Source organism: Sturnus vulgaris, chromosome 15 (genome assembly GCF_052056855.1).
Source record: "Sturnus vulgaris isolate bStuVul1 chromosome 15, bStuVul1.hap1, whole genome shotgun sequence".
Lineage (NCBI taxonomy): Eukaryota > Metazoa > Chordata > Aves > Passeriformes > Sturnidae > Sturnus > Sturnus vulgaris.
Window position 1 is genome coordinate 4,136,610 of NC_142257.1, and position 13,754 is coordinate 4,150,363.

Genomic DNA, 13,754 nt, shown 5'->3' on the forward strand with positions numbered 1-13,754 from the left:
TGGATGAATGTTCTTTTCTGGCTCCAGCTGTGCCAGCTGAGGACGTTGCTTTTCCCACAGCTGTTTGTCTCTCCTCCCTGCTCCAGGCTATTCTTCACCATGGACATGCCAGCTAGGATGGTTGTGTGCTTGCTCCCTGGTCTCCTCCAGGCCAATGAAGTTCATTTAAATTAAACCATTTAAATAATCACTCTTTGCCAATCTGGCTTGTTGCTGAAATGATTGAAGGAGAAATGGTGCAAGGCAATTTGGCAATTTGGCTTTTCTGAAAGCACAGTAAACTCCAGCAAGGGTGGGATGGGGGCACGTGGCTGGAAGCAGCCTGGGGACAGTAATCTCTTCTGTAAGGTCAGCTGGTTCTGGAAGGGAACATCTGCTGGTGACTGTAGGTGCTTAAAATGGGAGTTGTTGAGTGCAAATGTACTTTGAAAAATCTGGATTTGATTAATGTTTTGTTTTGCTCTTTGTCCTCAAAGTTGATGAGTACTGCTGAAAAACAAAACAAAAACAGAGGGCATTTCACTCCCCTCTCCCTGTTCCAGCTTGGTAGAATAGCTCTTTGTCTTCAAAGCTGTTTGTAATCCTAAATTCAATAGGTGCTTGCTCCCTCTAAGAGATGTGTACCCTCAGCTCCTATTGAAGTAGCTGAGTGTAGAAGGCACCAGTCCTTTATGCTGGTTTGTTTCACAAATATTTGCCAAGGATTTGATGAATAATTGAATAGATTTTTCCAAAGAGTTTGAAGAAACCAGATAAAATTTTCTCTGGGAAAGCAAATGCCACTCAGAAAAATGTTAACTAGATATGTTAAAAGAAATTATTAATGCTGAGAAATGGGAAAATGTGTGGGTTTCTACTGCTCAGTGGATTCCTGTGGAAATACTTTTCTATTCTGTTTATGCTTTCAGGCATCAGTCCTGCAAGCACTTATGCATATATTTAAGATTATGCTCACATATGGTCCTGTTGGGATCAATGAGGCTTCTTGTGTCAGAGAAGCTGAGGGTATTGATAAGTGTTTGCAGAATCGGGTCTGTAGTTCACACTTACTAACCTAAAATTCTTAGCTCAGCAGCGTTTCTCATTATATAAACATAACTTACATCTGTATTTATTTAGCTCTAACTTTTTATGTAGGCTACGAGCCATTTTCAGCCATAATTCATGTTATAGAATTTTTTTTTCATCCTGCCAACAACCTAATTTAATAAACAAACCACTGTCATAATTTTTACTGAAATTTATAAGGAATGTATGAACTCTGTCTTTATTAATTAGCAGAAGGCATTACAAAGGGAAACTTCTTTCTGTTCAACTTTGTAGTCTTTCCACTAATTCTAGTCTTAAAAAAACACTCCTATTTTTTTTGTTATATTCCTACTAAAGTAGTTGCCATCTTTTTTTTTTTTTCTTTTTTCCCCATTGCAGTCTTCTCAGTGCATGTTTTTGGTCGAGGCAGTACTTAATTTCTCTTATATAAATGCCCTTATTCTCATGCACGGTGGTGTCTCATTTTACCACAGCTGTTGTTCCCACTCCTACAACCTGAGGGATTCTGGTGGCAAAAAGCAACAACAAAAAAAGATAATTCTCTGCACACACCTGAATTACTGTACTGATATTAAAAGTCAACATCTGCAAAATATCTCCATGTGTACATTTTGGGGGAAAAGTGATTTTTCTAATCTGCTTTCTCAGGCACCTCTCAAGCAACCTCATAAAGCAACTGCTAGTAAATTCTTATTTTTGAATAGCAACCTTCAGACTACAAAATTGTTCTCTTCCCAAAGACTTGGTGGAGCCTTTCTTTTTAACCTAAGTCCTTTAGTCCAGCTCTCCAGGAATTCTGTGAACATGTGAGTCCAAGAAACAGGAAAAAAAAATTAAAAATCCAGTAACTATTGTTATGATGTTATTAGGTATCTAAAACACTTAACTAAATAAATAAAAAGAAAGGAAAAGGCTTAATGCTACGGAATTTTGGACAAGACCCATTGGAACAGATGACAGTTTCTTCCACCAAAATTTATTTTTGCTTTCAGTTCGAGTCACAAAATGTATTATTTTTATCCAGTTTTTGGAATTTTTTTTTTTTTTGATAATACCAGAGGCAGTTTGTTTGCCTCTCTTCTTCCCAGTTTTTCTGCCTCCCTCAGGGGCAGGACAGAGTGACCTGAGCTGTATCCATAAGCAGGGAGATGGGCAGTGAATGTAGCCATGGTTTGTCTCTGGTTCATTGCTCTGGTGAGCAGCTACTCAGCACAGCTTTGTAAAATCTGGGGTCTGACTATAATATACCCTTGACCAAAGGTATTCCTGTGGACTTTTCCAGACATTTAACTTCTTAACACAAATATCTGATGGCAATAGAGATGAATGCCTGACTGTGAGGGCTGGGGAAGGGGAGGCAGGATGAAGCAAGGTGTGGTGGTTGTCGAGTTTACTTAGACAATACCCAGCTTATTTTTCCTTACAAACTTGTGTTTGCTGCTCTGAAACACGGACTTGCAGTTTGTGTGACACCTAAAAGACACTTTGGGGGCCAAAAATCTGGGAAGAAAGCTGCACCTCCCAAGCCACCCAGGAGCCTGGTGTCTCCACATTTGGTTTCACCATCTCATTAGCAGGTAGCCTGGATTATTTTCGGGACATCCAACACATCTTTATTTATATCTTGCTTGTCAGGCTTCTCTCTCAGTAAAGGGAAGGTTCTTTTTTGTAGCTCCTTTCTCTGAATTTAACCAGGACCCCAGATCCTGGTTTTGTATCCACACGCTGCCCCCTTGAAGCCAGTGGGTTAAGCAGCTCATCTTTCAAAAAACATATCTATCTTTTAAAAGTAATAGCTGGCAGAGGCCAATTATTATTTCATCCATCTCTGTGTGGTATAAATAGGGTAAGCCACAGTAATCTGTGGTTTTCAATAATTATCACTTTTTCATTCTCAAATAGTTGGATCCTCACTGGTTTTATATTTATGGTAAACCAGAAAGCTGGTGTGGTTGACCTTTCCAAATTATATATATATAGTAAGATGTATAGTCAAGAGCCAACAGGCCCCAACCAGTAGGATATATTTCAGCTTGTACTTCATCCCAGGGTGTCAATTTTAAAAGCAAAATCTTCCCAATGAAATTTAAGTGATGAACTTACTGAAGGGGAGAGTTCTGGCAGGGCTTGCAACAACTCTTTTCAAGTTTACCAGCAATAAATCCACTGCAAAGTTTCCAGTTAACACTCTCATATCATTGCAAAGTAAAAATCCTTTTTTCTTCTCAAATCTTTTGAATGTCTTTACAAGAGTGTAAAGCCAATTGCAGCATCAGTTTCTCTATTATTTTTCCTTCCTGGCAGAATGCAATGCCCTCGAAAAATGATAGTCCCTGAGACCCTGTCAGTTTGCATGCTCTAACACTTTATTATCTAATGATCTAATATGCAACAAGGCAAAGAGGGGGTGCTTATCACCCTGACAGGATGCCTAAGAGAAGTGACTAAATTACTTTATGTACCATTAGCAGTAGCTGCCACGGTGAACTCACAGCGAGCATTTATGCAAATATTCCTGAATACATTCAAGTGGCCTTGTCAGGAAGATGACTGACAAGCAGCTTAAATGCCTGGCTTTTTAAAGGGACAGTTTTATTCCTTTTTTCTTTTCCTTCCTTCTCCATGGGAGAGCACTGAAGAATTAAGTGATGCTGAGGTTTGCTGACAATTTGGTTCTGAGTCAGCTCAACAACAGCAGCAGATAAAAGATGCAGGGTAGAAATAGACACAAATTATAAGATGTGATGTCAGAGTTTGCAGGTGGAAGTGGAGATAACCATGATTTCCAAAGCAACGTCCTGCTGTTATTTTAATATGAAATATACGTACATATCTGTGTGTTTATATCTAAAATAAGTCATTATGTAGCAAAACCATTACTACTGGGTGCCTTAAACTGGAAAGGATAGTGCATGGCTGGGTTATTTGATCACTGTATTGTGGTACCTGAGACAGCCAAGCTTTTGGTTATGTTTTAGCTCATGACAGCAGTGAGTGACTCCAACTGTTTGTCTGCAGGTACAAAACCTCCTACAAGAAATAAAAAGCAGTAGTGGCAGTGTCTCAGCTGGACATGACAGGTGGATCCTCTTACCAGCAATGGGGCATTTAAAGATCTTTTCTTGCCAGTCCTGCTCATCCTGGGCCACCTAAGAACTCACAGTTACTGCACAATCACTGATTTTCCACTGAGTCCTCAGATTTGAAAGTAAAAGTTATTGTCTCAGTGAATTAGGTATTTCCTGTTTGATTTATTAAAAAAGGAAGATTTCCCCCCAGTTTATAAACTATTTTGAGAAGATAATCTTCAAAATAAAACTTTGAGACTGACTGCCCTTAGGTGTCATTTCTAGTCTGCCTGTAACAGAGTTGTTGAGGACAGACATTGAATGCCATGAATTCGGTTGCACGTGGTGGGTGATTCCTGAAAGATGCTCAGAAATCTGACTTAGTGACCATCTTCTTGTGCCCTAAGTGGCCCTGGCACAACTTTAACCACTAAATTTTGGGCATGTGTAGAGTTGTGAAGAGGATGACCCTATCAGCTCCATTTTAACAATTTTATCCCTCAGTTCCTTGGTGGTGCCTATCTCTGTGCTAGTTGATGAAATTGTCACCCCAAGACAGAATAATGACTGAAGCAAAAATTTTAGCAAGTTGAGATGGGTTAATCTTCAACACTTGATACCTTTTACCCTTAATTGGTATAGCTTCAGGTTGTTCATCAAAGTTAGGGACTATTGCATTAAAATCTGCCCGGGTTTAAACAAAGAAACATTAAAGTTTGACTTGTTTCATCCATGGGTGGAAGCACCTGTTATAGTTTAGTGCTGAGCTTAAGAATGTTTTTGTGATTATATGAAAAATATAAACACACAAGCTTTTTCTGCATCATATCATTCCATATAGAGAAATGCAGTGGGCTTGATTTATTATTTAGAAGGGAAATATTGAAAAAAATATTAGGATTCTACCACTCTACTTGAGGGGATCTTGTATGTTATTCTGAGTTATGTCTGCTTTCTAATTTATTTTCTATGAGGGAAGAATACCTTGGGTTGTTGGACATCTCTATGCATACACAAGGGAAAAAAATGTGACTTTCAGAACATTGCACAACATGGATAGTAATAACAGTAAGTGAGCCTTGATATACTGAAGGATTGCAAAACTTCAAGCTGGAAATAATTTTCTTTATTTTTGCCAAGTTGTCTTTTTCATATCGGTTCCTTCATAAATGCAGTGACTCATAAATTCAGGCAATTTTTAACATAATGGCTTGTTATGTGTTCTTGGAGCTTGACCTCACTGAGTGTATAATATTAACCTTTTCGCTGCCCTGTGGACTTCTTCTGTTTCACAAAATGAGGGAATGTTTGGGGCTGGAAGGGACCTCTAGAGATCATCCAGCCCAACCCCTGCTAAAACAGGTTTGCCTGGAGCAGGTTGCACATGATCCCATCTAGTCAGGTTTTGAATATCTCCAGAGAAGGAGACTCCACAACCTGTCTGGGCAGTCCTGGTCTAGTGCTCTGTTACCCTCAAAACAACCTTTTTTCTCATAATCAATTGGAACTTCTAATACAAGTGAGAACACCAGGGCTGGATTAGTTCAGAATGTGAACCTGGGTGGAGCTGGAGTGTCTGCCCCTCCAAAGAGACAAAACATGGACAGAGGGTTAAGATGCTTTACATGAGAGAATTCATAGATAAAGGCTTATGGTGATCTCCACAAGAATTTAACTCTGGGAGGCAGTGAAGTAAGCTTCCAGTACTGTGGCAGGTTCTCTGTTGCAGATGTTGAGGAAGGACATGGTATTTTCCCAAAAAATGTATGGCAGGTCAGGGAGAGGTTAAGGTTTGAGTAATTCCTCACGTGGTTGAGGATGAGGTTCCCTGATGGGTGCTGTGCAGGATGTCAGGCTGGGTGAGCAGAATGGTCTCCTCAGGAGTGAAATCTTGGGGTCCATCAGATCAGCAGAACAGGGCAGAGCTGGGATTTGTACAGCTCCGACTCAGGCAACCAAAACTGAGTTAACTAAATTGTGCCCCACTGAATTTTGCTGATGGTTTTTTCTTTAATCTTCACCAGAGCAGAGTCACTGTTTGCAGGCCCAGATCCCTTACTCCTCCTTGGATATTACTGAGAATTGCACAAGAATTGTGGGTGGGTGGGTGGGTAGGTGGAGCTGCCCTTCTCGCAGCCAGTCACGCCAAACAAAAAGCAGAAAATCTTTTGTTTCTATTTGTCTGGGTCATAAATCATCCATTATGGAGAGGTACTCAAAAGCTTGGAATATCTGGCTGCAGCAATTCCGATCTTTCAAAATTTATTTTTAGTCTGAGGCTAAATGAAAACAAGATTTAAACAATGAAAATGGACTTTTAATGGCTGGTTTAGGCGAGGAGATTCCAGAATTTCAGTTCTGACATTAGAGTGTAGCTATTGCATGAAGCTGGAGGTTTGAGTTTGTGGGCATTTTTTGGTTTTTAAACATTATTGTGTAACATATTTGAGCTAAGACTTCTGCAGGAGACTTAGGAGATATCGTTTGAGGTATTCTAGTCATTAATGAGGGCATTGCTGTTACATAATGTCCATGGAAATACCTCCCGAAAAGGCAAATTTGAATACTCCAATTACCACAGTTAGAAAGGATTACCCCTTGACAGTCACTTATCAGGGATTTAGGGTCACCTTTAACTGAGAAAGGAAAATTGGGAATGGGAAACACCTCAATTTTACAAAGACATGTCAGTTTCTACACATAAGCAGCTCCCCTTTATGTTTTTCATATAAATAAATAAATAAATAAAATGCCCCCAAACAGCCCTTCCCCACAAATATCTAAGGGATGTCAAGCTGTGGTATGCTGTTACCCTGTATTTTTAGGAGGATGTCATGAATTCATGGAAAAATAGTACCTGGATGAAGATAGAGAGCATTTTATGAATTTCTCTGAGGAGCTTTCAGAACTGTGCTCCCAAAATTGGAAAAAGAAGAAAACGTGGGGAAAACTGCCATTGAATTTTGATACAGATTTGCACAGAAAAAACTTCTGTTACAGCAGACCCATAAGGGAGGAAAGTTCAGATGGAAGTTCTCCAACCACCAGAAATGTTGACTCTTATTTGGAGAGCTTGACCAACCATTTTCTGCAGGTTTTGAGATTTCTCTCCAGACCTCAGAGGAACTGGAATCCAGTCATGCAAGTAGAAAAAGTTTAACTCCCCTTTTTTGGCAGAAACTTCACAGGTACCAGAACAGGGGAACATTCAACAGCACTCAAATAGGAAATGAGTATTCATAGATGATGAGTATTCATTACCTTTTAATTTGCTTTGCTGGCCACCCTGTCACAAATACAGTGGCATCATAGGGGAGAAGAATGACTTTAGAATTGGAGAAATGTTTGAGAGACACTCCACTGTGGGACTGAAATTTTGCCAGGAGTTGTTTTTCCAACTTTCCAAAATGGGTGCACCAGGAGATGACAAAACATTGTAATAATGTAGTATGATTAATATTATTTCTGAACAAATTTCTCTAGTTTAGCTTTTTCTTTATAGGATACCTTTATTGGTGTTATAGTGGGAAAATATACTTTTTTTCACTCTGTTCCCCTGCTGGTTTGGGCAGATTTTGAAGGAAAATAATTTTGTGCATTGAGATTTCGAAGTTGAAGGCCAAGAATTAGTGATTTTTTGAGAATTCATTTGGATGTTATAAAATGTCATGATTTTCAAAGGATGGTGTTCACAGTAGTTTGCAGGTATCATCACACTTCCAAATGTTTCATGTTGAGCATAAATACCCCAAAGCAATCAGTGGTCATAGAAGGTTTTTGCTCTCATGAAACTTATGTCCAAAGCTATGAATCAACTCAGTGACAACAATCACAGGTTTAAAGGTTTGGTTAGGTGAAAATTTTCCACAAAACTGGTATTTAGAATATTCAGTTTAGAGAACTTCACAAATAATGAACTCATCTTGTCACTGAACTAAGAGAGGACTGGAGTGAGTATTCAAGTCTCTGTCTGCCAAGTGTTTCCCCAGAAAAATGAGTATTTGACAAGGCTCCTCCACATCCAAGGAAATGAGTTAATAGCATAAACCAGGATACTGATGAAGAAAATGGAGCCCACCAGGGTAGGATGTTTGGAGTGGTTATTCTAATCTGGTTTGCTATTTGAAAGTTATTAATGTTTAGTAGTAAAGAATAAAAATGAGCTACTAATAATTAATATTGGAATGAAGAAAGGCTTTGTGTTTGGCCCAAATCCAGAGTACAAGATTTTTGGGAGTGTATGGCATTGCAAAAAGTGTGCTTTCATTAAAGCCAGTAGTACAACTTCATAAAGTGGTTTTTAAAATCTTAGCCCAAACTGTTTGCTGAGTATAACCAGAAAGCTTTGTGTATCACAATTAGTCCTTTCTGCTTTCCACCTTCGTTCCATGAATTTATGGTTCTCTTTGTGACAAAACAAATCCTTAGCGTGAAAGTGACTGTAATATAAGCAGTGCTGGTTTATGACCTCACTGAGCAAAGCGAATGGGCTTAGGAAGTTTATTAAAAAGATCAAGAATAAAGTTTCATGAAAAACTTGTCTGAAATTTAGGAGTTTAAGGTTATTTCTCAAAAGAAATTAAAACATTCAGGTGTGCAAGTGAAAGTACAATGGCCACAGTGAAACACTTAGTGAGACACCGCCCTTCATGATGTGGATGTTTAGGATTTTCTGAACTTCTGATCCATTTTTTGTGAGACAAGTGGTCATCCAAGAGTGTAGGTATCCCAGAGCAATTTTCTGGGAAGTTCTTGGACCTAAAGCCAAACTTGTAAAGCACCAAGGTGCCTAAAAGCTTCAGGTAGGTGTTTAGTGGGATTCTTAAAACTCTGGCTACAGAATTTCTATCTGTCTGTGGAGTACTTGGAAAATTCTATTAGTTGCTTCCTAGAACCACTGGACTGGTGGATGCTTCCAAAAATCTGGTCCCAGGTGCTGCAGCAACCTGTGTGCTGTGTGCTGTACAACCCTTGAAGTGCCTGTTAGCACTGGGAGTGTAAGGAGGTTCAGAATTAATTATATTTGGTTAATACCATATCATTATGGTTTTGTAGCAGCTTTCTCAGAGGTTCTGTATCTATCCCACGAAAAAAGCAAAGTGCTTTTCCCACAGAGGTCCCTCCTGAGTTGTGAAATGGCAGCAGAGTGCTGGATCTCTCCCTCGCTGCTGGAGGCTGAACAGACAGCTCGTGTTGCTGTTCCCTGAAAACTCGGGCTTGCATATGGAATTCATAGGTTTGGTGTTACCTGATCCATGCCCAGAGGGAAGGCCAGCACTTGCAGCAAATTCTGCCTGACCACAGCACTGCTCATCTTTCCAGCCACAGCATTAGTTCATGGGTTGGGGTTTGAGGTCACAGCACTTTCCTGCAGGATGTTCAGGTGAGAGCGCCGCTCAACTCCCTGGGCTCTTTGAGGAGAAGAACAGGGGTGAAAGAAATATTTCTGACCATGTTCGGCTCTCTGAGACACCGAAAGGTAAAGCTTCTGTGATTAGGGGCCCTTTGGGGAAAATGACTCTTTTCCTGGGATTGTGACCCTGAAGGTGATGGTGAGTTCTGCCTCCTCCTGCAGCCCTGAGCCTGAGCAGAGGTGCCTGCAGGAAAGCCCAGAGTCAGGTGCCTGCTCAGTATCAGCTGCCAAATATTTTTTATGAGGTTGCTTCTGGCTGCTCCCTACCTATGATATCGTCTTGCTGAGATCCCTTGGTACTTTCCTGAGCCAGCACGGAGCTCCCTGGGTCTCCAGGCTCGCAGAGGTATCTTCCCATTTCTGCTTATTGTATAGAGGAAAGAGGATCCTGATTTAGGCAGGCTGACTCACCCAGCCAGAGCTGAGTCTGACGTTTGACAGGCTGCAATGCCTGAGGTAGGTGGTCTGAATGTGGCCCTTAAATAAATAAATAAAAACCTAGCATGACTTTATCAGAGACATTGAAAGAACAACTTCTCTACGCATTTGCAGGCTCGAGTCCAAAGTATTCACTCAGATTTTCAGCGTGCTGGTTTTATGTGGTGTCATTGCTGGACAGATACTATGAACTATAAATATAATTTTATGCTTATGTTTTTGCAAGTAAAGCCTCAATGGCTGGGAGGGGGTGCCTGACCCTGCACTTGGAGCAGCACAAAGAACAGAGGAAGCAACAGTCTGAGAGACACAGCACAGCAGAGACAAGGGGGTCTCAGTCTGTGCAACACAGCCACGACTGCTGCTTGAAATGCAGTGCAGGTCATGTTGCCTCCATCTCTGTCCCACTGCCATCACAAACAGGGGCTGAGGATTATATTGCACTGATGAATCTAATAACAATAATAAAAATATTATTATTATTACTGTTATTATTAATTATATAATAATAATAGAACAGTAATGTTAATTAATTTGCATGCCCACCCTTTCTGTCCCAGATATTCGTTAGTTTTCAGTGTATTACTGGCCAGAACAGGAATTTAGTTAAACCCTCTGATCACTGGGATGCTTTTCCTGCAGAAGAGCCAGATTCCCTACCTTTCCCCTTGGCCCAGGGCCTGGAAACCCGAGGCCATGCATTGGACCTTGGTCCCTCCATTGGCAGCTCTGCATAACCTGTCAGAAACAGCCTGAGCACAATTTCTGCACATGATGAATATGAATCTTTGCTGCATCTGGCAGGCTGCAACAATGAGTGCAGGAGACTGTCATTAATAGATAATAAAAGCAGAAAGAAACATTAATGGGAATAAGCTTTTCTTTTACTGGGACTGATTATTACTTTTTTGTTCTTGCTCTGTGACTAGATTGAGCTGCAAAGAACAGCTACCAGTGCTGTGTGCACACATGTGCTTTGTTGCTGGCTGTTTTTTAATCTGAAATACTTAACCATGACATCTTCAAAGTGCGACTGTGTCATACATCCTCATACACTAATAGATTTCAAAGATGAAGAGCCTTGCTGCTTTATGTTTAGTCATGCCTTCATCTATAAATTTATGGCAGTATTATGGTTTAATGAATTGAACAAGTCCCAGAACAACAACAAAAATGCTCTTTTGTTTGAATTTAGATACAGCGCACTTTGTTCTTGAAACGAGTAATAAAACCAATATGTTTCTGTAGTTGTAAACTTCGGGGTAACTTCATCTCACATTACTAATCAAGGGCTCTGGGAGCTGTGTGTGCACATGCACACGTGTGTGTGTGTGTGTGTGTGGTGCTTTCAGTCGTGGTGTTGGACACAGGCTGAGCATTCGTATTCTGATAGCAAAGGCAAACCTCCCAGAACAGATGGAGCAGAGTTCAGCACAAAGGTTTAATCCTATCAGGGTGATTCCTGTATGGCCATCTGGATAATCCGGTGCACAAATTCAGTGCCTGTTAAAAGTACAACGTAGGCCAAGATTAGCGTCACAGATTTTCCACTAGACTTGTTCATATTTGACTTTATGATTCTCAGACTCCAGAAAATTGCATTAGAGAGCCTGTGATTTGTGAGAGAAATCAGATGAGGAATAAGAACTCTTAGGGTACTTGAATTTCCCTTGAAGAAACTGGATTACAGGCACTCCCTGTCCCTGGCAGAACTGCTTTGTGTTTCTGCACGGGTTGTTCTTGTTTCTGAAAGATGATGACTGCAAGCTCTCTGTTGTGGGCAGACTTTCTCAATTCTGCTGAACAAAGAGACCCCAGCTAAAAATTAATGCTAGTTGTATCTTCTTTTTATCAGGAAAATAAATTCTATGTTTCCTGTAGAATCCATCTCAGGTAAATTTCTGATGGTTATGCTATGTAATGTAGCAGGGGGGGTTAATTTGAGGGATGTGAGGTTCTGGTTTTTTTCTTTGTGATAGCAAAAGATGTCATAAAAATTTAATTGATTCTAGTATTTATTTTGGCAGTGAGAATTTAGATTTAGATTGAACTCAATGTTTCATCTGGAATAGTTTCTGGATATCACTAAACCTTGCCAGTGTGGCCATAATGCACCAGTGGATGTTGGAGCATCAAGGCTCAGCCCTGTTGTGCTCTGGATGCTGAGCCTGTTGCACCTTACAGGATTTTATCTTGTCCTGTGTTCTGACTCTGGGGAGATTTACTATGAGGGATTAACTGTTTTAAAGTACTGATGGAAAATGAAAATGAGGAAATGGGACCAGGGTTGGTGGGAAAACAAACTAGGAATCTGGAAATTGTACCCACCTGCCCTTCTGTTAGATTGGGGTTCAGTAAAGCAGTAAAGCACAGGGTTAACATTTAACAAATAGAAAATTCTTTGTTGGATCATGAGACACCAGTCAGTTAAATTAAGTATGTTTTGGAGTATGCACACTATGCAGTGATGTTTGTTTTGAGAAACTTTTAGGGCTGATTTATAGTACACATTTTGGGTTTCCATTTGCAAGGTTGCCTCCATCCTCACCCAGAAATTGCATCAGTACTACTATTTTTAAACTTCAGTGCACTTAACCAGCTGCAGTCTCCTTTCTGGAAATGCCTATTGTTTAAAATAATCATAGTGACTTAGCTGGGCTCCATAACTTCATAAGGGAAGTTGATGGTGGAAAGCCATTGAAATTGAAATGGGAAAGGCAGATACAATTATTTTTCACTGCTCTATTAACCAAATTTTAGAGCTCATACTCAGATACAACAATTCCACCCATGTGTCACACCTCAGTCCCCCACATGGTGTTTATTGCCTTTGGCTTTCACACACTGTTCCTGTGCCTCTGCAAGTGACAGCATGGGGTGGAGGAAGGGGTGAAGGAATAGAGGTGCAATAACTTGGAGGCTCATGGTAAAACATTTATCTCACTTGGGGGTCAAAATATGTTTGTGCATCCCTGGGGGAGCAGAGCAGTCACTGCTTTGGTGTTGGGGTCTGAGCAAACACATCCCCAGTTGTGGAGCTGGAGGTGCTGCCAAGATTTGAAAGGACCTGTGCAATATTCCTGGATGTCTGTGCAGTCTGTGCATCCCTGTGCACCTGAGCTGCTCAAGAGCACAGGGAATGCTGGAGCTGAGGGGCTGCACTAGATTAGGCAACGTTTGGCTAAAGCCTCCCACAGCAGATCCTTCATTCTTACTTTTCAAAATGAAAGTCCTGAAATTCTGGGGCAAAAATAATGGATGCAAAAATTAGAGCTTAAAGCCAGCTCAGAATTTCCTAGGAATAAAAAAAATCAGAGTAGCACATCAAAAAAATTGACAATAAAATTATTAGGCTTCTTGAAGTACACATATATATATTTATATATATTTAGAGAGAGTGCAGATATCTTTTTCAAGAAGAATACATGTATTGGTTATATATATATATATTAATGTTTAGACTGAACCTATATATTTAACTTTACATAATTTTAAGTGAGTTTGTAACATTGCATTTTTCTTGGGGAATTTATTATTTGCCAAACAAATATGACAAACCTTTCTTTGGAGGTCAAGTTTTACTGACTTGCAGGGAGATACTAGGGACTCTGACTGTTTTATTAATTTTTGGAAACTAGGAGGTAGCTCCTAAAGTAAAACAAAAAAATAACCCAGAATAGCAAAGAAACTCCCAGAACTTCCTCTGTGATGTGAAAGGGTTTAAGAGAATGAATGAAAATACATTTCTTGCAATAATACAGAGATAACTAAATTACTATTTTATG

The 13,754-nt window shown here is 40.0% G+C and overlaps 1 protein-coding gene across 8 annotated transcripts in view; it reads left to right on the top strand.

Moving 5' to 3' along the window:
- The window catches only part of EBF1 (EBF transcription factor 1), a 268,313-nt gene that overhangs the window by 178,079 nt on the left and 76,480 nt on the right, over positions 1 to 13,754 (top strand). The gene's annotated exons all lie outside the window — the stretch shown is intronic.